The sequence below is a fragment of the Zingiber officinale genome, chromosome 4B (genome assembly GCF_018446385.1).
Source record: "Zingiber officinale cultivar Zhangliang chromosome 4B, Zo_v1.1, whole genome shotgun sequence".
Lineage (NCBI taxonomy): Eukaryota > Viridiplantae > Streptophyta > Magnoliopsida > Zingiberales > Zingiberaceae > Zingiber > Zingiber officinale.
The window spans coordinates 22923957-22948428 of record NC_055993.1 but is presented as its reverse complement, the minus strand read 5'-3'; the positions used below and the strand labels follow the sequence as shown (position 1 = coordinate 22948428).

Here is a 24472-nt window from a genome sequence, read left to right as displayed (position 1 = left end):
AAAGTCCTGGTGAGTGAAGCCAGGCAGAAGGAAAACCCTGGTGAGTGAAGCCAGGCAGAATGAAAGTCCTGGTGAGTGAAGCCAGGCAGAATGAAAGTCCTGGTGAGTGAAGCCAGGCAAGGTAAAAGTTCAGATGGGTCAAAGGGATTGACCAGACATCTGGTGGAAGTCCAAGTAGGTCAAGGGAGTGACCAGATACTTGGCACGAAGATAAAAGTCCAAGTGGGTCAAAGGGATTGAACGGACACTTGGTGAGGAGTCCTAGCAGGTCAAGGGAATGACTAGATGCTAGGCATGACATACCAACAGGTTAAGGTTGACCGGATGTTGGTTTGGGAGGTTTGGGACTTGGTTTTGGGCAAATACCAAGTGCTGGATCGATCAGTGGATCGATCCAGGCTCTGGATCGATAGTGGATCGATCCAGACCTTTCCCAGTGAACAGAAAGCTTCTGGATCGATCAGTGGATCGATCCAGATGTCCCAATCGATCAGTGAATCGATTGGGACGCTGCTGCTTGGCGCGATAAGCGCTGGATCGATCCGTGGATCGATCCAGGCATTTTTTTTCCAGAGCACAGAGGCGCTCTGGATCGATCCGTGGATCGATCCAAAGCCTCCCCGATCGATTGGGAATAATCGAATCGATCGGGATCCGACCGTTGGCGTCGATAAAGGCCGTAGGCGCACGATTCCTTCGGCATCTCTTCACCGATTCAACTCAGATCTTCACCAGCTCCTCCATAGCTTTTCTCAAGCTAGAGATCGCCAGTTCTTGAAGGTTCTTGGAGGCTCTTCCAAGTCAAGAGGCGGATCAAAGCAAGAAGAAGAAACTAGGGTTAGGGTTTTTGCACTCATTGTAAGCTTGTAAGCTTGTATTTCATTACCTTCCCCTTTCTTCTTGTATTGAGTCTTGTAGGGCTTCTCCGCCCTTGGTAGTTACCATAAAGGAGAGTTTTATTAGTGGAGGGTGTGTGTGTAGGTGTGGATCCTTGGACTTGTCACCTCTTGTGAGGTGGATACCAAGTAAACCAACCTTGTTAGCGTTGTATGCTTTTGTTTCTTATATTTCCGCTGCATACCATCAAAGAAACGAGCAACGCCAACGACGAGCACGCGAAGAGCTATTCACCCCCCCCCCCCTCTAGCTACTTTTCGGTCCCAACAAATGGTGGAGAGCTTGGAGTGGAACCTTCCTTCTCCTCTTCATGTTCCTCTTGAATGTGGTCATTTTCAAAGGAAAAATGTGTTGCTTCACTTTTAGGGACTTGACTATCTTCTTGGACCCGTGTGAGTGTTTGAGGTTCAATCAATTGTTTGCCACTCTTCAAGGATACTTCATTGCAATTCTCCACAGGATTTACTTCTGATTTCCCTAGAAATGTCCCCGATTTCCTTGATGAAGAGCTAGCAACTTACGTGAGTTGAGTTTCAAGTATATTAGTTCAACTTTCTAATTTAACAATGATGTCTCTCAGCTGGATGAATTCATCGATTAGTTGAGAATGTTTATTCATAAAATTCTCCAACAACTTTTTAATCCTATCAAGTCTATTCGGCTGAGGGGAAGATTGTGGTCCACTTGCTTGTCCAAAACTCCTTTATCCTCCCTAATTTTGATTGTTTCGGTATGAGAAGTTTGGATAATTTCTCCACCTAGGGTTGTAAGTCCTAGAATATGGGTTATTTTGCCTTACATTAAAGTTGGTTATGATGTTGGCTTGTTCAATTTGAACTAATTGAGCAATAATAGCTCTAAATTGACAAACTTCCTTCACATGACTTGCATCTCCATAAATCTCAGAAGCAACATTAGTTTCATTCAAGGAGTTTACGCTAACCATTTCAAATTTCTTCAATAATGCATCCAATTTTGTAGAAATTAAATCTAAAGTATTCACATCATACTTAACTGCAACTTTTATTGGATTATCTTTTTTAGATGCCCACTGGTGGTAATTTAATGTCACTTTTTATGATTTCTTTGGCTTTATCCAACCCCTTGTTCATTAAAGCTTTGCTAGATGTGGAGTCAAGGGACACTTTTGTTTGATAGGAAACTCCATTGTAAAAGATATAGATGACTAGCCATTTTGAGTCCATGGTGAGGGCATTGGCATAGTAGACCTTTGAATCTAGTCCATGCTTCATAGAGAGATTCTCTATCTTTTTGCATGAAACTTGAGATCAGGTTCCTCATATGGGCAGTCTTACTTGGAGGAATTTTTTTTCATAAATTTTTATTCGCATTGTTCCCATGTCACTATTCTGTCAGGTGGAAGAGAATTCAACCATTCTTTTTCTTTATTCCGCAATGAGAAGGAGAACAAGAGTAATCTAATTGTATCAGAAGAGGTTCCATTTATCTTCATAGTGTCATAGATTTGTAAGAAAATCTCCAAGTGTTGGTTGGGATCCTTTGTCGGTCCTCCACCAAATTGATTCTACTGTACCATTTGGATAACGATTAGCTTCAACTCAAAGTTATTTGCCTCAATTATTAGTTTTGTGATGCTAGTCTGAAGACCTCTTGTGTTTGGTGTGACATAATCTTTCAAATCTTTGTTCGCCATTATTGTCTCTTGTGTTTGCCTAGTAGCTAACTATTTTTTGCAGATTGCGTCTTTGATGGAATGCCTTGTCAATTTCAAAATCCACAGGAAGAAGTTTCTCAAAAAGTGAGACCTACGCATAAAAAAGAATCCACCATAGTATATTGCCAAAATAGAGTTATTAAAATAAAATACAGAAATGAAGAAATGAAACTAGATTAACTAAATCACTTATCAATTAATAGCTAACAATCTCCAATAATTATGTCAAAAACTTGTTATCTTTCCGTAAGTACATGAAAATATCATCAAATAATAAAATATCAAATCCACATGGATTATTGTTAATACTAGTTAAAATTGTGAAGTAGGTTACCTAGATGACTGAGGTGTTGGTTGAAATCATGAACGATAAAGAGAAAGAGAGTGAGAGAGAATTGAGAAAGAGAGAGAGAGAGAGATGAACATGAGAGAGCAATGAGAGAGTGAGCTATATTAGGGAGGTGATTCTAGGACTTTAGATTTACTATGATACTTGTCAATGTCCTAAGAATTGTTTGTCTTCCTATCTCTATATATGTTCTTATGTAGGTACATTAATCCATACTAAACGAGGATGTCTATCCAAATTCAATGTCTCTTCATAAGAAGACCTCCTAGTATCCATTTAAAGGAATATCCTTGTCACGAAGGTTCCATGAATCTTTAGAAGTAGAATTCCTCCTCACTCAAGATCATGAATTGGGATAAACTCCCTTTAAGCCTAAGAATGATAGCACCTCATGGTTAATTCACCTAAATTCGAGATGATAACACTAAAAAGATCGCTTAAAAGGACTACCCTTGTCGCATAGGGCTCCACGATAACAAGGTAGGTTATCCCCTCTATAAAGCAATGAAATCACTACATCTAAAACATTCAACATCTACAAAACAGAGAAGAATATAGAACATACATATCATGTGATAGAAAAAAGACAATTACTTAGAATAAAATATCAACAATCACATCACAGTTACTATCTAATCCTAGAATCTAGAGATTATTCCATAGAAAAAAGAATACAATCCATAGACAGAGGGGAAAATATTCTTAAAATGAAAATCTGAGAGTGAAAAGGAAAGAGATGTTTATCTAAAAATCTGCAGTGTTTTGGATCGTCTCCTTGCTCTGGATGGTCGTGACAGTTCCTTCTCCCTTTTGTCTCCTAGGGCTTCTCCTTGAAAGGGAGGACCTCCTCATGCAAGGTGGCTTCAGGGCCCTTTTATAGGCCTAAATAACCGTCAAAATGGTTATGAAATCATTTAGCAGCGGGTTCATCTCCCCGAGACATAGTCGTGTCAGGATAGGCATGATTGTGTCATCCGAAGTAGACCTTCTTTTAGTCATGCTAGGGTTGCATGACCGTGTCAATTGAATCCGACTCCTCTGTGTAGATTGGCATGGTTGTGCTAGAGTGGCACAATTGTGTCAACTCGAGATGACCTTCTATGGAAAATGGCACAACTGTGCCAGGAGGGGACCTTCTATGGAAAATGGCACAACTGTGCTAGGAGGGGCAAGACTATGTCAACTGAAGAAGACCTCTTTTGCTATCTTTTTTGCCTCTGAATTCATCCGAGGGAATACACCCGTGTCATAGAGCACGATTAGGGCATATTCCTTTCTATAGTTTCTCGTTCTATTACATTTTGCTCTATTTTTACTCTACAATCACATCCAGTCAATCAAAAGTACAAGGAGCAATTCTTCGAAGTAAAAGTATAGAAAGCAACAACAAGAAGATGTATGAATGCAAAAGTTACTTATGAAATAACATAAAATATATGCAAAATAGTACTAAAAAACATGCATGAATAATAATCATTAGTCATAGTGTCATGGATGACGTTCTTTAAGAAGATCTTGAGCACGTCGCGTGTCTCCTGATAGATTAGACTACTAACGCACTTGACTCCACCATGATGAGTGAGGTAATGAATGGTTGGCTTGGTAATGCCCTAGATGTGGTCGTGGAGAACCTTGTGGTGGCTTCACCCTGCCCCATCCTTCCCTAGTCCCTTGTTGTGTCCGGACTCGATCAAGAATTGAAAAGCTTGATAAAGTAGATATGAAAGAGAGAGAAGGTGAGGGAAGGGTAAGTAAAGGGAAAGTAACTTTTAACCTTGTGTAAGAAGGAGGTGAGGGAGGGAGTGAGGGGAGGGAAGAGGAACTTTTATTCTCCCTTACCCCTCAAATGACCTATTTCCTTACACCCAGATTCAGGGTGTAAGGAAGTTACCCTCCCTTCCTTTCTCTTTCCTTTCCATTAATAAACCTCCCGTTGCCCCATTTAAACATAGGGTAAGGGAGGGATGAGTATTTATAGGGGAGTGCATTTGGGTTTGGGGGAGAAGGAAAGAGAAAGGAGTTTGGGTTTTTAGGAATTTGGAATGTTTGAAGGCAAGAATGTGTGATCATCATGCTCCATTGATTGAAAAATTTGACAACCAAGATTTGTTTATTCATGGTTATGCGGATTAGTGACGTGACAAGAAATGTGTTTCTTTGAGGATTGAGTACACATGAGAACAATGTGATCCTTGTTTCCACAATTATGTAATTACCCTAGATCTATCCCCAAATTTAGAAGATTCGCCAAAAAAAAAATTTAAATGGAAGATAATATTTTTTAATCATAGATTTGCCAAGTTTAAGAGTTTAGGTAAGACAAAGTATTAATATGTCATTGTAAAATTAATAATAAAAGAAACAAATCCCTCCCATTTATGTGGTGTGGTTAGTGCGATTTTGCCTTCAAATGAAAAAAAATGTCATCTCAAGATAGAAAAAAAAAATTGTGACATGCCATCTCAAGATATGGCTTCACCAAAATAAAAAAAAACACAAAATTCAACAAAAATTTTCATGATCGGTTCCATTGTTCACAACAATCATACCATCAACTATTGAGTTTTTTACATCATTTCTAGTTAACTCAATATCTATTGTATTTATATTACCTAATAGCGATTGTATAGTAAAAAAATTATTATCAATAAAATGCATTGTATCAATACCATCTTCATTGCCCATATTATATGTATCTCTTGATGTGTGATGAAGGATCAAATACTAGTTCTCTTCTTTTAAATCATGAACATAATAAACCATTTGAGCTTGTGAAGTTAGAATGAAAGGTTCATGCTCTTCATGTTCTCCAGTATATATTAAGTGTAAAAAATTCACTATTGTAAATCCTAAAGGATCAATTTTCACTCTAGAAGTAGTGTTATCCCAATCACATCGAAAAAGAACAATTCTTCCATGACCACCATAATCAAGTGAGATGTATCAGTTAATCTACCATAGTAGATTGACTCATGATCATCATTATCATGTATAAACTGCAACATGATCCCACTATTCTGCACTTTTTTATTTTGTTCAGATTTCACTATACAAAATGCAAAATCATTTACGTTGAATCCATGATAACTAAATGCTGTAGAATTTGGATCATGTGAAAGCACCCTTATATCTAAGTCATCAATTTATTTATTTGATCAACTTGTAAGATACATATAACATACAATTATAATTAGGTATATAAATAAAAAAATTAACCAGTTTGTTCATGATGAACCTATAGTATACATATAATTTCTTGTATACTACTAACTCATCTTGCAAACCATTCTACGAATTACATCTGTACCATATCATCTAATTCGGAATTAGTTGGATGATGACCATTTCTACATTGTCAAACAATTCAATTTTAAATTCTCTATTTAATGTTATCACTAACCATTAGAAACTTTCATTATTGATAATATAGTGAAACAAAATTATATTTAAAAAATGATAAATGATACTTACTCATTTTAGGGTTGCAATGTTGTACAGTTGGAAAGGATGCATCTATGAGCTTAAGTTAGAATTTTTTTTTGGTCCAAAGTAACTAGCCGATGCCCTTTTGTAGGTCGTCCAACTTGTGAAAACATTGGTAATGATGAAAACTCAACATCAGGTGTCTCCTTATGTCGTGTTCCATATTTGCACAACAAGTTGTTACTCTCTAAATAACGAGAATAAAACACAACACATTCATCTGCTAAATATGTCTCTGCGATGTTGGCCTCTGGTTGTGCTTTATTCCTAACAAAATCTTTAAGTTTCCCAAGATATCTTTCTATTGGATACATCCATCGATAATATACAGATCCAACTACTCTTGCCTCATATGCTAAATGTACCACCAAATGTACCATTATTGTGAAAAATGATGGTGGAAAAATTCTTTCCAACTGGCATAAAACCAATAAAATCCCTTCTTCAACCTTCTTGTAATTTATCTTCTCGCAATGACTTTGCATACACTACCCTAAAATATTTACATAAAATAATCAATGGTGCAATTTTTTTTTTACAACACAAAACGAAGAGCAATTGGAAAGAATTGTTCCATTATGACATGACAATCATGACTTTTCAGACTCATAATCTTACAACGTCCAACATCCTCACTTTGAAATATTAGATGGCAAACCATTAGGGACACGAATATCTTTCAACATTGAACAAACACTTTCTTTTTAGCTTTGCTCATACAATAACATGCAGGTGGCAAATACACTGTGGCATCTGGTTGTATCCATGGCTGTAATTGTTTCATTATGCCTAATATTTTCAAATCCCTGCATGCAGTAGCATTATCTTTACTCTTGGCCGAATCATCTAGAAGTGTTCCAAGAATATTGTCGCAAACATTTTTCTTACATGCATAGGATCTAAATTATGTCTGATCAAATTAAACTCCCAGTATGGTAGGTTAAAAAATATACTTCGTTTTTTCCACATTTGTTCAATTGACCCTATTTTTACATGTACAGTTGATTTTGATGCAATACTCTTACCATACACATCATTGAAAGCACTTCGGTCCTAGACAATGGTGTTAAATCTAATTCACCAAATGCCTTCCATTTAAATGTGCATTCATCCATTTAAACGTTTATCCATCCGTTCATCAAATGCCTTCCAGGCTAATGAATCAGTTGCATGCCTGCCACTGCATACTTTCAAATGTCTTAGATGACATAAACAATCGTTATAATCTTAGTTTTAATGGAAAATACCAAAATCCTTGGCAAGATTTTTCAATAAAGACGTTTTTTTTCAGCCTTCCTGTGACTTTTTGGATTGTTTATGCAAGTTCTTCCATCTCGAAAGGTTAGACACTTTGCAAGCATGTTCTTCTTCATTCTTTCCCCAATAAATCATGCAATCATTTGGATAAACATAAATTTTTCATAATTATAAGTCCTAACTTGGATATTAATTTCTTTGCCTCATAAAGCGAATTAGGCACTTGTGCCTCAAATGGAAGTGCTCTATGAAGAATGTCCAATAATATTGTTGATCTGGTAATGATGATGGGTCCCACCAAAGATAGGTCAAACTAAGGAAGACTGGTTGACGTAGAAGACAAAGTTAAGTGGGGTATCCAAGTCCATCGGACAGATCAGCTACGACTGAGTGGATCGAGAACTACTGAGCGAACTGGGTACTACCGAGCGGATGATACCATCTTGAGAGACAAGTAAGCTAGGCCTTTCCTGGCTGGGTAAATTGCCTTCCGACCACAAAGAAAAATAAGTAGCCACTAGTCTTGCCAACCAAGCACCATTTCCGGTCAGACGAAGATAATTGAGGACAGTCAGGAAGCTCTAAAAGGGACTAGCCAGCAAGCCTAATGACACTGTCGAATGGGAGAAGCCCTGCCAAGCAAACTTCGATCAGCCAAGCATGGTCCCACTAAATATCTTATCATATCCTTTTGGGCGTTTGTGCCACTGACAACAGGGCATGTCTAGCAGGTAAATCGTACTTTAGAAGCTTCTATGCTGTCACGTTAGAGAATTGCATGGCTGCTTAAGGAATGATGTCAGGAATACTTTTCATCTTGTCTTTTCCTAGGACACCTAGAAAAATATGCATATACATTAGGACGCGTGCATGAATACTACAGTGACACTATAAAAGAGGGTTCTCACCCATAGGGAGAGGTATGCGCAACTTCATCTTCTACATCCTCTAGCTATATTTCTCCATTTCTTTAGATCACTGAAGACTAACTTGAGCATCAGAGAACCCCTTCCCGGCCCAGTATTGATGTTTTTATATTACAGTGCTACGTGGAATCTTCACCACATCAACTACTTTGCCACATTCCCAGCTTGCCATCTTCATTGTTTCTAGACATGATCATATTTGGCACCGTCTAAGGGAACTTTACTTGAATCCGAAACGCAAAGATGAAGGACTCATGATGACTCACCACCATGACATTGACGCCTAGAAGGCTTCTAGGCGCCTGGAGGGGGATAAAACTTTATCCCCGTCGCAATGGATTGCGTCAAACGTGATCTGGATAAAGATCCTGGTCCGAGTGCCTGGAGTCCAATGAATTCGGGCACCTGGACCAAGAAGGTCAATAGCCTGTTGACTTTTGGTCTCGGTCTTCTACTTCAGTTCCACTCGCCTTGGTTCGAGGCTTCCAATCCGTTCCATCTCCGCTCGCTTGGGTGATCTCGGCCATTCGGAATAGGGCTCACCCGAACCCAACTTCGGGCCTTCACGCAAGCTTCCGCTCCGGCTTCTCGTCCCTTGGAAATGCCGCATGCCTCCTTCTCGTCCGCCCGTGTACTCTTCCGCAACACCTAGTCCCTCGAACGCACCAGCCCGTCGGCTCTCTCCCATGCCGTCCTTCTCGCTAGCTGCATCTTTTGCTTGACTTTCTGTGCTCCTAAGCTCCTACACACTTAGACACAGGGTAAAACACTAACAGGACCTAACTTGATTTGGTTGATCACATCAAAACTATCTTTGGGTACCAACAATTTTGACTAAAAAGGATTACTCAACTTGATCAATTTGCATTGGTATTTATAGGTCAGACTTATGTTGTTGCACAAACATAAGTATTCTGAAGTTCAGGCAATACCCTATGCATATCATACCATTCTAAGTATTTTTTCATACACAAGTAGGGTATTCCTAGTGTACTTGTGAAATGCTCTGCTGACACCTATGAGTACATGCTTTCTTGGGGGATAGAGACCTTGGCTAAGTCCCATCTTTGAAAATACTAGTGAAATTGGGAGTTTTGAAGAAAACAAAATAATTTATCCTAGAATTTTGAAGCCAAGATGATTTTGCAAATACAATATAATTTTGAAAAATCATAAGAATAACACTTTAAAAGGAATATTTTTGAAAATTTTAAAATCTATTGTACTAAGCACATACCTAATTATCTTCTAAGTGTACTGAACTCAAGTTCAGGTAAGGGTTTTATAAAAATATCTACTAGGTTTGATTTGGACTTAACATAGTCAAGTACAATATCCCCCCTACTACATGATCCCTTACAAAGTAATGCTTAACCTCTATATGTTTAGTCCTTGAGTGGTGTATTAAATTTTTAATTAGTTTGATTGAACTTATGTTATCAATTGATATTTTTATATGTTAATTGATAATCTTTTAAAGTGTGCATCATCCATAATAGTTGAGATGCACATTATCCCACGACTATGCACTCTGCTTCAGTAGTGGATAAGGAAACATAGTGTTGCTTTCTACTGGACCAGCTTACTATGCACTGACCTAGAAGTTGGCAGCTTCCACTTATATTTTTTCTATCTAGTTTGCATCCAGCATAATCTGAGTCAGAGTACCCAGTTAAGTCAAATGTGCTAGTTCTAGGATACCAAAGCCCTACACTTAAGGTCCCCTTAATGTATCTATGTATCATTTTTACATTGATTAAGTGTGATTCTTTTGCACAAAATTGATACCTAGCACACATACCTACTGCAAATAAAATATCAGGTTGACTTACAGTTAGGTATGGTAAACTTCCTATTACACTTCTATAATATTTTAAATCTACTAATTTTTCTTCTAAATCAAAGTCAATTTTAACATTAGTTGTCCTTGAGGTATTTATATTTTTGGAATTTTCCATTCCAAACTTTTTAATTAATTCTTTAGAATATTTTGTTTGGAAAATATAAATTTCTTCTTTTGTTTGTTTTATTTGTAAACCTAAGAAAAAAATTAAGTTCTCCTACTAGACTTATTTCAAATTTATTTTCTATTAATTTAGTAAATTCTTTTAAAAATTTAGTATTGGTTGAGTAAAAAATTATTTCATCTACATAAATTGGAGTTATAAAAATATCTTTTTCTAAGATTTTAATAAATAAAGTTTGATCTATTTGACCTTGGTTAAACCACTTAGATATTAAGCATGTTGATAGTCGTTCATACTAGGTGTCAGATACTTGTTTTAGTCCATATAAGGCTTTTCTTAACCTAAGGACATGGTTTGAATGGTCTAAGTCTTCAAATCCTGGGGGTTGATTTACATAAACTTCTTTTTTAATGAACCCATTTAGGAATGCGGGCTTTACATCCATTTGGTATAACTTGAATCCTTTATGTGCTGCATAAGCTAGCAACATCCTGATGGATTCAAGTCTGCCTACATGCGCATAGTGTTGGGACCGATTGACCGGCTAGAAGGGAGGTTGAATAGCCTTGCACAAATATAAAAACAAACAAACTGTTTTTGGACTTAAAAGAATACTTGCATAAATAAAAGATAAACTGAAAGACAGAGGCACCGAAGTTTTACTTGGTTACAACTGGAGATGTTGTTAATCCAAGGAAGTGGAACACACTAATATCTCCTTCAGGCGGAGAAGCCTCTTTACAGCAGTGAAAGCTCAGAAAAGAAGAAGCTAAATGAAAACTGAAAGCGTACAAGTGTTGTATTAAGAATTGCTTGTTGTATTGTAGCTTTTGGACCAAGGTTGTATTTATAGCCTTGGTCGGGGGGCCTAGAAGTGTTCCAGGTGCCTGGAGTGGGATAGAATTCTATTCCCAGCGCGTCGGCCAATGTCCACGTCGAACATGACAAAAATCAGGTTCCGAGCGCCCGAACCCACAAAGTTAACATCGTTGACTTTTTTGGTCTGAGCCCTTTGCTCCGGTTCTTCTCGCCTTGGTCCGGGTCTTCCGCTCTGACTCCGCTTGCTTAGGTGATTTCGACCATCCGAAATAGAGTTCACCCGAACCCAACTTCCGGCCTTCTCGAGCAACCTTCCGCTCCGGCTTCTCATCCCTCGGAAACATCGCGCGCCTCCTTTTCGTCCGCCCGCGTACTCTTCCGCAGCACCTCGTCCCTCAGACGCACTAAACCCGTCGGCTCTCTCCCGTGTCCTCCTTCTCGCTAGCTGCGTCTTTTGCTCGACTTCTTGTGCTCCTAAGCTCCTGTACACTTAGTTACAAGGTTAAATACAACAAGACCTAACTTAACTTATTTGATCACATCAAAATAACCTTGGGGTACCAACACATAGGTTTCATCACAATCTAACCCTTCTACTTGGCTGAACCCCTTTACTACTAGTCTAGCATTGTTTCTTACCATTTCTCCTTTATTATCTAGTTTATTTCTAGATATCCACTTAGTGTCAATTATTGATTTACTTGTGGATTTAGGTACAAGTTCCCAAACTTGGTTTCTTTCAAATGAGCTAGTTCCTCTTGCATTGCAATTACCTAGTCAGGGTCAGGTAGGGCTTCTTCTACAGTCTTGGGTTCAATTTTAGAAATTAGAGTTATTTGACTTAGGTTTCTATATGATGATCGAGTTTGAACTCCTAAGGTTAGATCACCCAAAATTTGATCAGATGGGTGATTGGAACTTATTCTAGAAGGTCTTATGTTAGGGTCAACAATTAGTTCTTGTGATTCACTTGGTTCAAGTCTAATTTCATCATCTTCTGTATTTCTTATAATTTGATTATTTTCTTTGATTAAGTTAGGTAGGTTGTTTTCTTTATTAAAAATTACATTGGTTGTTTCTATTGGATCGATTATGCATGTGAGAGGGGGGGGGGGGGGGGGGGAATCCCGTGGTTTTCAAAAAAATCTCTTTTTGTCATTTTAAAATCAGAGTGCGAACGTAGAGGAAAAGAAAAACACAAAAAGCAGGCACGAGAGGAACACAAATGGTTTACTTGGTTCGAAGCCTTTGGAAACTCCTACTCCAAGACCTAGGTCCTGCGGACCTATCGATGGGTAATTCACTATAAAGCTCTTCCGATATCTCTGGAAGAGGGAATCGAAGAACAAGGAAAGTTAGAACAAGTGCAACACCTTGCACTTGTCCTTTTGCAGTATTTAATTACACAAAAAAAATTTACTAACACTTTGGAGATCAAAGTGGGAGCGCTCATGTAGATGTCAGTCTGTCGACCATGATCGGAAGTACTCGGACCAATTGTCGGGTGCAACAGCTTTGCAGTAAAATCATAGCAGAAGCTTGGAGTAATCAGAAGTTCAATCGGATGCGCGGTAGCTCGTATAGATGTTATATTTCAATGCCTTCTTGAGATAGCCTTATAAAAGGCATGGAAAGTGCCTTCCATAGCCATAGAAAACGCCTCCAATGAGGCAAAATCGATCCCAAACAACCCGACACTTATTCGTAGCTTCAGCCAAAATTTATCCTGCGGAAGGCGCCTTCCATAGACATTAAAGGCGCCTTCTATGAATAGTACGAAGGTGCCTTCACTGTTTGAAGGCACCTTCGACACTGTTCATCCAAAGGTAAATCAATTCCTTTTGTCCTGCAAAACCACATTAGTCCAAATAGCCTGCAAAACTAGTATTAGGACAAATAATAAATGATAATAAAGGATAGTAATTAATCCATGTCCTCCCGAGACCAGAAACTAGTCAAGGTCTCAGCTTAGGGATCCTAAATGAACCTAAACTAGACCGACACCTACTGTCCCTTCAACCGGGACGCGCCCTCACTTGATCACTCTCCTCTAGTGACTTGCCTTAACTTATTAGTTTGCTAGATATCCGGTCAACCCGTCGACTTTTCTGGACTTCATGCTAGCTATCTGGTCGACTCGTTGACCTAGCTGGACTCCCTCAGACCCATCAACTCTTGTACACTGGTTAGTACAATAAGTAAAATAGTAAAGTGAAATAGTATCAACATATTTCAGGATTCGTTGGTCCGGTCGACTGCGGGCGATCAATCGAAAAATAGTCGGTCACACATTACCTAGGGTTACCTCCCTAGGGTTGCTTAATTTCACTCACTAGGATTTCCATTACCTAGCTTCACTCACTAGGACTTCCTCCACCTAGCTTCACTCATTAGGGTCCGATTTCACTTACTAGGAATTCCACCACCTAACTTCACTTATTAGAGAGTGACTTCACTCACCAAGACTTCCACCATCTAACTTCACTCACTAGGGCCCGACTTTAATCACCAGGACTTCCACCACCTAACTTCACTCACTAGGGACCAACTTCACTCACCAGGACTTCCACTTACCTAACCTCTAGTTAGGACTTCTCACTTGCTAGTCATCTAGTCCTGACTAGACTACTCTCTTCCAAAGATTAAGTCCTATTTGGATTAACCTTTGGTCAAACTAACCAGACTTGGGTGCATTGTCAAACATCGAAACCCTAGAGGTCAATTGCACCAATAATCTCCCCCTTTTTGATGTTTGATAATTTTCTTAAGTTAGGCTTAGGTCTTTAAGGATTATTTCTCAAAATTTTCTTAAGTCACTTTCCCTAAGTCACTTTCCCTTCCCCCTTTAACTTTTCTAACTTAAGATTACTCTCCCTATTTGGCATATATCAAAAAAGGTATAAGCTTAAGATCACACCTGATTAGGTTTTGCACCAACAATAACATTTGAAAGTCATAATTAAGTGTTTCAAAAATATATTTTTTCAAAGTGGTGTTGCAGACTGATTTTTCAAAGTTGGTTGTCAAGGTAACTTTTGAAAGTTTAAGCAACTTTTGATAGTGAATTTTCAAAATATTTTTCAAGGTGTTTTCACAAAAACTTGTAAAGCAAAGTGTATTTAATAAAAGATTATGAAAATAATTTTTCAAACTCAGTTTCAAAGATTTACAAAACTAATTTTTGAATGAATTTCAAAAATTAAATTTAATCTTTCAATCAAGACTCCCCCTTAACTTGACACATTCTTAGGAATTCTTGTTAACCACAAGTAAAACTTCCTATGTGTCTAGGGGGTTGATCCAAATTAAAAGAACACTAAGCTTGAAGGTGAATTTTCAAAACATTTTCCAATACACTTGTCAAAAAGCAAATTTGAGGGTGATTGTGCAACAAAACCTTTTGAGAAGAGCTTGTCAAATTAAAAGTGTTCATAAAGTAACAAAATTATTTTTCAAAATTTTTTAAGAATGATTGTCAAAGTACCAAAAAAAAAACACAATTCAAAATAATTTTTGAAAAGCATAGAGTATTTTTTTTGTTTAAAACAAGTTTGGAAAGTAAGTTGTAAAATAGTTTTCAAAACGAAAAAAATAGTTTTGGAAATAGTTTTCAAATAAAGTTTGAGAAGGTTTTTCAAAATATTTTCAAGTGTATTTATAAATTTTTTAAATAGTTTTACAATAGTAATTTTTCAAAAGATTTTTCAGAAACATTTCTCAAAAACATCACCCTTTAACCTAACATACCCTGATTATCCTTGTTGACCATAAGAGATTCTACCTAGGTGTCTAGGGGTCTATAAGTTTACGGTTGACTTGGAAGGATTTAGACACTGATGGCATGCCTTTGAGACCTATATAAACAATAATAGTTGACTTAATTTTCTTTTCCTAGCATCTCAACCATTCTAGATTTTCAAACAAGGTAATCTTAAGTGTTTAGAGAGATGCTTTAACACGTATTTTCAAAATTACTTAAGTATTCTGAATTTTGAAATGGAATTTTAGATTAATCTTGTGTTACATTTAAGTTAAATTTACCATAGTTTTTTGCATTAAATGATTTAGTTAAATTATTTTTAGAGCAAATTAATTGATTAGTTATTATGTTAAGATTGATTTAATAGTTGAATTTCTAATTAATTCGGAATAACTATAAGTTAATATAATTTAATCAATAAATAAGTTATATTTATTTTTGGATTAATACTAAATATTGAATTAATTATTGAAAGTAATTAAGTTGAATAATTTATAATAGTAATTAAGTTTAATTAATTGATCAGAATGATTAAAATTTATATTATTGAATGAGTTATTAAATTTGGACTAACTAATTAAAATTTGAGTTAATTCATTATTAGTTAACTTAATTCAGATAAGTTAATAGATTTTGAATTAACTAAGATGAACAATTATTGAATTTCAAATATAATTTTAAACTTAGCTTTGGGTTAATCAAGCAAGCTTCCTAAGAATAAGTTTTCAGTTCAGTGGCGAGACATATGACCTTCTTGTGTATCAACGGTGGACCACTTACTGAATACTCTCCAAAATAGTCCTACCCAAAAAATTTAATACTAAGTTTTGGTCTAACTAGCCCATGTTTGACTGAGGTAGTTTCAGTCAAATCCACTAAGTTTAGTGCACCAGGTGAATACAAGATTCAGCCTAGACATGTCTTCGACAAAACTTCCTTGACATACTATCATCCCAATATATTCCGATGCTAGGTTATAGAGTTTGATAAACTTTTTTAACTAATCGTTCTAAGAAGAAAGTAAACCTAATCCTAATCATGTAAAGTTAGTTAATCAAGTTGGTTGAATCATTTTTCTAATTGCTCCCCCTGAGTCATAGCTTAGATATGGTCTATTTAAGTAGTGAATCTGACACTTAGGGATCAAATAGAGATTTGGTTTAATTGGTTTGGGTAAACCTTTTATTGAAACCCATACTTGGACTTGACTTCTAACATTTTGACTAATTAAAGATAAATATGGTTTGTTTGTTTTATTTGGTTTATAGCCAAGTCCCGATTTATTGTACACGACTCGTTGCGATCCAAGTACCATGTTTATACACTTGGATCCCAATTCGAACTTTTCTAATATTTTCTTGAGTCGCTCGACTTGTCCTTTCAGGTTGGAATTTTATTCCTCCAGTTTTGCAACTTGAGTTGAAGTTCCAACTTGAACTTGGTTAGTCAAGTCACTCAAGTTAACTTGCTCCTTAAAGTGGTCTATTTCCTTAAGTAGCAAGTTATTTTGTTTTTCAGATTTTGTCAATTTTTTAAACAAATATTTAACTACTTTAAGTAAGTTTGACTTGGAATAAAAAAGTTACCATATTTGGACCTTCAGAAACGGATACAGATCTATGGCTTCTCTCGAACTTGGTGTCGATTTCGGGCTCATACTTTTCCTCAGAATTGGAATCGGAATTTTTGTTTCTTGCCAAAAAGGCAAGATGGCTCGAGTGCTTTGGTTCTTCTGCATCAGATTCTTCAGAGGATGACTCGTCCCACGTTGCTTTAAGGGTCTTCTTCCTTCTTGATTTCGAAGGTTCTTCCTTCCGATTAGCGCATTCCTTTTTGAGATGCCCCTTCTTGTTGCATCTGTAACCAATCATTTCTGATTTGTTTTGTGTCTAGTTGATCAGTGTCCTTTTGATGCTCTTTTTGAACTTCTTCCTTGTTAGTAATTTTGGACCATGTTGACCAGTTCCTCTTCATTGGTTGAGTCTAAGTTAGTCTCACTTTCTAGTTCAATCTTGGCTCTGGTCTTAGTTTCAGTGCTTGACCTTGCATACAAGGCAACACCTTTCTTGACTTGACTCAAGTTAGACTGTTCATATTATTTTAATTCACAAAATAATTCATCTAATTTAAGATTTGAAAGATCCCTTGAAATGTTGTATATACATCTATTATTGATGCTCACAAGGTATTTCTCGGAAAATTGTTTAGTGCATACCCTATCGTGTCGCGGTTCTCCAAGTTATGTCCCATTAGATGTAGGTCGTTGAGAATATCTTTTAACCAAGCATGTAGTTGCATGGCCGTCTCTCCGGGAAGCATTTTAATGTTAAATAAATTATTTAATTATCAAATCTCTTTTGTTTACCTTAGATTCGTCGGTTCCTTCGTGCAGCTTTACCAGATGGTCCCAGAGTTGTTTTGCATCTTCATAGAGCCCGACTCAATTTAGCTCTTCCATCGTTAGGTCGCACTAAATGATGTTGATCGCTTTGTAATTTAGTTGCGCCTTCTTGATCATCGGAGGGGTCCAGTCTTTTGGTTCTACCGATTTTCCATCAACCATTGGGGGATTGTATCCTTTGAGTATAGTGAACCAGAGTTCGATGTTGGACTTGAGGTAGCACTCCATTCTGTTCTTCCAATAGCTGAAATTTTCTCCTTTGAACAATGGAGGGAGGACGGTGTTGTATCCTTCTTGGTAAGAATTCGACATCCTTGGATCAAAGAAAAAAAAACAAAAAATAAATTTCCAAGACTCTCGTCTTGGGATTAGTAGTGCTGGAAAAAGAAATAAGAGAACATAAACCTTTAAAGGAAAAAGAGAAATTTTTTAAAAGTGCTCAAAAAACGATTAAATACTTTCAGAACTACAAGGCTTGGGAAGTCAGGCCGGATGGGAAGACAAACAAAGAAGTAATGCTCCCTCCAGTGCTTATTGGAGGAAGACATCTTATCACAATAAATGGCGCCCACTCGGGCTTGAAACAGAAAGGTGCTCGGCTCGGACAGCTTAAGGTAGTAAAAATAATGGAAGATGCGGGGTACCATAGGGATGCCATGTAGGCAGAATAGTATTACTACCCTGCACAACAGCCTATAGGAGTTGGGTACCAATTGATGCAAAGAAATATAGAAATATTTACAAACTGCACAGAAAAAGGGGTGAATGGGAAATCAGAGGTCGGCGTAAGATTGATCATTAAAAAAAGTGAGAAAGCCATCATGCGGCAGATGAGGACGATCGTAAGAGGAAGGGATGACGATTTGATAATTAGTGGGGAAGCGATAAGTGAGCTTCATTTGGTTGACTTCGTCGCCATTGAATTTAGAGGCTATGGATGGTATACTAGAGCCCGGGGATGGGCGGGGGAGGATAAGGAGACTCAACCATGAAGAACAGAGGGGGAGGAAAATCAAGGGTGTGAAGAAAGAAAGGAAGAGAAGCTTACTGCAAAGGAAATCACCGGTGGAGAGGAAGAGGAGACGACGGTGAGCGCGAGCTTAGGAAGACGGTGAAGGGAAGAGAAAAAAAATCAGGGGCTTAAAAACCTGAAGAGCGGTCGCGCTGAGACGTTCGATCAAGGGCTTTGGAAAAGGGGAGTTCATCACAACAGTTGATTTCAAAAAGGCAGTGGTCACATCAAATCCAAATAGTCGTCTATCACATCACACCCGTGGCGGCATGCAGGGACACCACGTGGCATTCTTCTATAGGTAGCATTAATGATAAAGTAGAGAGCATGATCATGGGGCATGGTTGGGCGTGCCTAGCATTAATGGGAGATTTGAGTGGTTTTCATGAAATTAGGGTGACATCAATGACAATTAAAAACCACTACCGTCAAGAGTAGAGCTTAGCGAGGAATCAAAAAATTGACTAAGTGTCGCACATGACAGAGCCGAACGACGACTATAAAACTGAGTGTCTTCGCCATCAATAGTCGAACGATGGCTATAAAACTGAGTGTCTTCACCATCAACAGTTGAACGATGACTATAAAACCGAGTGTCTTCGCCATCAACAGTCGAACAACAACTATAACATCGAGTGTCTTCGCCATTAACAGTCGGACGACGACTATAAAAATGAGTGTCTTCGCTATCAACAACCGAACGACGACTATAAAACCAAGTGTCTTCGCCATTAACAGCCAAACGGTGGCTTTAAAACTGAGTATCTTCGCTATCAGCAATCGAATGGCGGTTATAAAACCAAGTGTCTTCGCCATTAACAGCCAAACGGTGACTTTAAAACTGAGTATCTTCGCTATCAGCAATCGAACGACAGATTTAAAACCGAGTGTCTTCACCAGCAGCATCCGAACGACGAATAAAAAATCATGGGAGGACATCATCAAAGTCTATGGGCAGCCCTAAGTGGCAAAACATCTTATTAGGGAGAGAGGCTCACGAACATACTAATGGTCTAGTCGGTCGGACTTGTAGCCTCCTTCGACTAAACTTGAAGGGGAGGCTTATGATCCAGTAATAATGAGGGTCCCACCAAAGATAGGTGAAAGTAAAGAAAATTGGCTGACGTGGAAGACAAAGTTAAGCAGGGTATCCAAGTTCGCCGAGTAGACCAGATATGGCCGAGCAGACCGAGTACTATCGAGCGAATTGGTTACTGCCAAGCGGATAGTACCAGCTTTAGAGACAAGTAAGCCAAGTCTTTCCCAATCGGGTAAATTACCCTTCGACCACAAAGAAAGATAAGTAACCACTAGTCTCGTCGATCGGGCACCACGTCTGGTCAGACGAAGATAATTGAGAACAATCGAGAAACTTTGAAAGGGATGAACCAACAAGTCTAATAACACTGTTGAGTGGGAGAAGCTCGACCGATCGAACGCCGGTCGATCAAGCATGGTCCCACCAAATATCTTATCATATCTTTTTGAGAGTTTATGTCGTTGACAGTAGGGTATGTCTAATAGGTAAATCGTACTTTAGAAGCTTCTAGACTGTCACGTTAGAGGATTGTATGGCTGCTTAAGGAATAATATCAGGGTCACTTTTCGTCTTGTCTTTTCCTAGTACAACTAGGAAAACATGCGTACACGTGCATGAGCACTACAGTGACATTATAAAAGAGGGTTCTTATCTACAAGGAGAGGTATGTGCAACTTCATCTTCTACATCCTCTAGCTACAGTTTTCTATTTCTTTAGATTGTCAGAGATTGACTTAAGTATCGGAGGGCCAAAGTTTTTTTTCATTTATGGTCAGATGTTCATACATTATTATGCAATCATGATTTGATGAATGTATGCATTTACAATAAGGATAAGATTTTTTTCAGTTAGTAAAAGTAAAACCTAGAAAGTTCAGGGAGCATTTGATTTATATCTTTTTCATTTTTATTTTTTTAGAAAACATGTGTTTTTTAAAAAAAATAGTATTTAGTTTATATTTTCTATGTCTGTTTTCTAAAAAGAAATATATAATATTTTATAGAAAAATAAAAAATATCTAAAAATTAGTTTCTATTTTTAAAAAATATGTATTTTCTAAAAAATAAAAATGAAAATAGGATAACCAAACATCCCCTTCAAATTCCCACCCAATACCGAAGACTAGCACGACACCAGTCCATTTATACCTTCTGCATTATATGATCCTGTTCAATTACTTTTATAAACATAAGTACTTATATATTAAGAATGAATTCATTAAGCATTAAATAATATCAAAAATAACATCATCAGAACTTATTTAAATATCATTAAATCATGCACTCAAAAGCTCATGAGAACTTCCAAGTCAAGGACTTTTCAAACTCAAATTTCTGTCCCAAACCCGAAAGCTTTCCAACAACTCTTCTCAATAAAATTCCGTTTATCTTTTAACAAAATTAACTTCTGGAACATCACAAAACCTAATCACAAGATCAACTTAAGAATGAACTAAACAGACTTCAACAGCTTACGAGAACTTCGATGAAAAAGTATGCAAATTGATTGTTAATATCAATACAAAACTTTAAAAAAAAATCCGTTGTTTTCCTTATCTTAATCATCTTTAAAGTCCAGTTATTTAGATTGAGAACGAAGCTTGTGTGGTTTTTTTTCCTTCGTTTTTCCTCGTGAAAAATAGGGGGTGACCACCTAGAATGAAAAAGATCTAGGAAATAGAAGGGAAGAAACCACATGGAGATGAAAAGAAATAGGAGTTAAAAAGATTAATAGGGATAGATAATCAACTCACCTCCTTGTTTTTTTTTTGTTTTTTACATGTTTCTTGTTAGTTCGTTACTGAGTTGCCGAGCAATAGGTCTACAGAACGATAGACCTGGCTGGACTGAGTGGCACCCGAATGCTATAACAAGCACTTTGCTCAGATCAACAGCAGCGTTAATGATTGATCAACAGCACCCGAATGCTATTGCTCGACCGTTTTGATTCTGTATTAATTTCGACTTTAATACATCAGTTACACAGAATGTTGATTGTTCCACTTGGATAAATTTTACCTTTTGCACCCCTTGCGCACCCACGCATGAGAGAGAGTTTTTCCCCATGCATTTCTTCACATCCTCAATGCATGTGAATCAATATAAACCAACCAACATATCATGAAACTCCCAATTTGAGATTAAAGTCCCATTCAGAATGGAACATCTTTCCTCTTCCGCTTCTTCTCTATTCATATCACTTATATCCGATAATTTCTTTATATTAGTTAATTATTTATCTATTAGTTTATTATTTTGCAATTTGAAATAGGTGTAGTTTGAAAATTAATTATAAAACATTAGAGCAACTCTAATAGAAACAATTTATAATAGTATTTTACACAAAATGCTGTTAAAAAAATTAGTATGAGTGGTTTGAAAAGTGTTTCTAGAAGTTAAAGTAATAGAAACAATTAGTAATGATATAAAATCATTGCTAAAAATACCCATTATTTCAAGATTGCTTATGATTGGTTTATGAAAATCTATGCTAAAACCATGCAATAGGTACAATTTAAAAATCAATTCTAAAATAATAGAACAATAAAAGTGATTTATAGTAGCACTTTACAAAAATCGATGTCAAAAATAATTAATAGTAATGGTTTAAGACCTGTTCACATAGCTTATAATAGACTTGGTTAAATTTGAGGAGTTGATCTTTTTCAAGTATTTTCACATCTCTAATCTAAAACCACAAATAAACTATTTGAGATTTAAAACTTTTTTAAGTTAATTTTGTTGCGTATCAGTCCAATATTTGGAAGGACATTTGAAAATAAGGAAAAAATGGATAAAATAAAATAAAATGTAAGATAAGCTACGAGAGTAGACAGCCAAACAATTATTAATATTATGATATATAAACAAATTAATAATAGTGAAACATCATTACTTTGAGTTTTTTTAACTAATGATATTTATGAGATATTTATAGATTTAAAAGGTCATTTAAACTAATAAAAAAATCTAAGAAAATATTTTGCAGAAATATTTTGCAATTCATCTACCAGCAAGATAAATAAATAAATGCTCAATGATTAAATAATAAAAACCCTTCATATTTAATATTTCAATCCACAAAATCAATATATTACATTAGTAACCAATTATCCTAAAAACAATAGCAAGAATACTCTAATTGCTAATATAAAATAAATGAAAATATTTCAAATTCAATAGATAACTATAAGTGCTAACATCAAATAAATAATTTTTTTTTTTTTTTCAAAATTCCATCTAATAGAGTGGGGGAGATCTGTGATCACTTTCATAGATATTTGATGAAAAAATTATATAAAAATGTGGAACCGCCACATCAGTGGCCCCCAAAATTTATGTATGTTAACCACTAGGATAATGAATAATATGTATCAATATAAAAAATTATATGCTATTACATAATATCTATCAATATAGTTACCATCTAGAAAACAAATTTAATTTAATATATCATACTTCTATTATATAAGTATTTTTGAACATTAGTAATCAATATGTGACTTCCTTTTTTTTTAAAAATTTTTTTTCTTTCATTTCTCGTAACTTTTCAATAACATCAGAAGTAAAAAGATTACATTGTCTAAAAATTATTCTTCGATTACACTACTTTAGGAAAACTTGATTAGGTAATACATCAGTTCCTATATATCGAAATTGATCAGAATATTGTGACCCAAATACCTCACCAAATAAAAAAAATATAATTAATATGGTACAATATAGAGTAATTTTAATAACAATGAAATTCTAAATGGATACCGAAATGCATCCTAGTGCATTTTTGCATTCCCTCACGATTGTCTTGGAGGTGACGTCACACAACTATATTTAATTCAACCTAATAAGAAAATTTTGCAAATAAAATAAATATCATATTCAAAAGTTATTTTAAAAAGGCAAAACAATTATTACTTCAGCTCCTATTGCTTAATCATTAATAGGAGCATCTCCTTTTTTTTTTTACTTTGCTGGCTTATGAAATATATCAATGCAAGTTGTCTTTATACCATTTTCCTGAATCTAAACATAGAAAAAAATCTTTTAGATTGAATATACAAGTAATAATAACTCAACGCTTGCCAATATACATTGATATCAACATAAAATATTGATGGTATTTTTAAATATTAAGCAAGACAGATTTCTTCACCTTATATTCTAATATTCTAATGTATACATTTCAGAAGTATAAAATAAAAAATCAAAAAAAAACACGTGTACAATAATTGATACAATGAAATTATTTGTTAAGATAAATCATTATTTTATCTTCTCCTGAGGGAATATTTGTCCATTCTTTGCATGAATCTCTCATTTTTTTTACTTCAATTTTCTCGATTTATTTTTGTTGTCCTCTGGAATTAAAAAGATTACATCCAACTTATGCAAATCAATATATAAAAATTAATTAATACAGGGACTACCTGATTAGACTTCCAAAAATCGTATAAAGTTTTCCAAACATCTAATGTGAGATGATGATGATAAAAGATGAATATGTTTATCTTTAGTGTCTTTGTCAATCTGTCCTAAGACCAACACGGAGGAGGTAAATCAAGGACGGCTATTAGTCTTTGGAATAGTGACTAGCACACAAGAGAGGCATTTATTTTGACTTTATCGAGATTCAAACCTCAGATCTTATGATGATAACACCTCATGTGTTAATCACTAGACCTATCCGAAGAGACATCTATTGTGAGATCATGAAGAATGGAACGGATACACATAAATTTATTTAATGGAATATTTAAATCATGAGATGTAACTTTAATTTCAGCCTTCCATCACCTCCATGAACCATCCATCATTTACATTATTCTAGATCTATGTTGATCAGGGATATTAAAACGTGAATGTAAA

The 24472-nt window shown here is 36.1% G+C and overlaps 1 non-coding gene across 1 annotated transcript; it reads left to right on the top strand.

Moving 5' to 3' along the window:
• The first annotated feature begins 2095 nt into the window (after nt 1–2095).
• On the top strand, nt 2096–2202 carry LOC121978797. Its single transcript, XR_006111144.1, has one exon. It is a non-coding gene; the product is annotated as a small nucleolar RNA R71 (small nucleolar RNA).
• Nucleotides 2203–24472: the final 22270 nt, after the last annotated feature.